General features: G+C 44.1%; 1 long non-coding RNA gene across 1 annotated transcript; it reads left to right on the top strand.

The window, feature by feature from the left end:
* Positions 1 to 464: 464 nt before the first annotated feature.
* On the top strand, positions 465 to 1,441 carry LOC135287689 (uncharacterized). Its single transcript, XR_010351251.1, has 2 exons — positions 465 to 531; positions 1,179 to 1,441. It is a non-coding gene; the product is annotated as an uncharacterized LOC135287689 (long non-coding RNA).
* The last annotated feature ends 513 nt before the right edge of the window (positions 1,442 to 1,954 follow it).

Raw genomic sequence — 1,954 nt, 5'->3', positions numbered from 1 at the left:
TTATAAAAAATTTGGCAGTTTAATGATGGCTTGTGGTATGGGGTCTATGATATTTGGGGGTGAGGGAGCATGTGTCAGTGTTCTGTCTTAGGCCAGATTGTGCACAGTGCATTAGCTGCCTTCTAACTGCTTGCTTTTTCCTGATCATTTTCCTGCTTCCAGCCCTCCCTGCACTCCCAGCTATTGAGCAAGGAATTCTGCTGCTGAATTTCTCTGTGTTTGGGAGAAGTTGAATGGTGCAAAGCAATATGAGCTGCCAGGTGAGAAGCCAAGGTTGCTTTTCAATTATTGGAGTCATTGCTGGGAAAGAAGGCAAGAGGGGGAGAGCCTGGTGCATAGACTATGCCTGGGAGAAATGGACATTTTCTCTGGGAATTTAGGAAAGCCTGGCTTTGCAATTGCTTTAGGCATCTCTCTCTGAGCAGCTTTCTCTCGGTGGTTTTTCAGGGATCTGCAATGGATGAGAAGAATCCTTTTCCAGTGCCTTCTGTGCCACATGAAGCCAAGACAAGAAGACCTGAAGTTAGGACAGTAAGTGTTTGTTTTGCAGCCCTGCCTGTAGTTTCTGAAGACAGCAGCCAGAGCTGGCCCTGCAGCCACCCTGGCCTCTGCTTCCTCATGAGCACTTCTTTTGGGAGCAAAGCGAGACGGAGGGATGGGGCAGAGCTGCCCTCTCAGGGAAGCACTTGCTGAGTCTCCTGGCTACAGCTGAACAGCACTTGAATTTTGACTCCTTGCTGGGCCTTTGATCAGTATTGGCCAGAAGGAATTCCTAGAGCTGCTGATCTGTTTTTGATTGTACACTTTAATCATTACAAATGTTGCATTGTCCTGTGGTACAAGCAGTGGGGAATACTGAAAAGCTGTAACCTGCCATCGCATGGGGCCTTGGCAGTGTCATTTTCCATAAAACACCAGGGTTTGTGGGCCCCTCTGGGCAAAGGGATGCATTGCCATGATCTGCTGGCAAACTTGCAAAAGAAAATAAACACGATGGGGCTAGCTGAGTGGCTGGCAGGCTGTAAAAATCCTCTGCAGAAAGAGGCAGCTGCTGAAAGTCAAAAAGTCTTGCAGTTCCTCTTGTAGTAAAGTCACTCCAGTCATTGATTGTGTTCTGCCAGGTGTGCCTGTTGGATGAATGCAACCAAATATTTTCTCTCTTGCTCCTTTTGTTCCAGAGTTTGCTGCTGAACAAAGCCCAGTGAGGGGACCAAGAACCAGCCTGACATCATCCACGGAATAAGTCAGAATTTACAGTGACCCAGACTGGAACCAAGTGCCTTAACAGGGTCTCCAGGATGTAAATAGTTCCAAATTCTCTCTTCCATGTAAACCTTACAAATAGTTCTATTTTATTTGTTGTTTAGTGCAAAGTACCTGCTCTTTTTTTGTTTGTTTTATTTTAAATGCAGTTATAAATTATTTTGGTTACTTTTGGAAATCCTTGTGGTTTTTGAGGGTAATGCTTTTCTATCTTGCAAAAGAAGGGATGGGCTGTGGTATCAGCCATTAAGATAAAACTGTGGAGAGGATGGTGTAATATTAACTATAAAATAACTGGTGGTTAATGCAATAAAATTAATAAAACCCACAGCATTATGTGTACTAAAACCAGTGGCCAAAAAGGCAGTGATCCGACTAAATGATAGAGATTCAAACAGGAAGGCAGCTGTCCCCAGAAATGTGCATTCCAGGGGATTTCTCTTCTCTGACAGGAGGCATTTTGGTAAGCATCACCAGCAACCACAAACTAAGTGATAGAAATTCAAATAGCAGGGAGATACTGTCTCCAGAGACATATACTCCAATGTATATTCCAAGGGATTTTTCCTTTGACCAGATTCCAGCAGGAGGCATATTGATAAGCATCATCAGAAGTTTTCCCCAGAAAGTTTTTTACCTGACAGGATTCCAGGAATTATCCACCAGTTCCAGAAACTGTGATAATATGCTA

The sequence above is a fragment of the Passer domesticus genome, chromosome 30 (assembly GCF_036417665.1).
Source record: "Passer domesticus isolate bPasDom1 chromosome 30, bPasDom1.hap1, whole genome shotgun sequence".
NCBI classification, from domain to species: domain Eukaryota; kingdom Metazoa; phylum Chordata; class Aves; order Passeriformes; family Passeridae; genus Passer; species Passer domesticus.
Note: the sequence above shows the minus strand (reverse complement) of the source record. Positions and strands in the feature narration are given on the sequence as shown.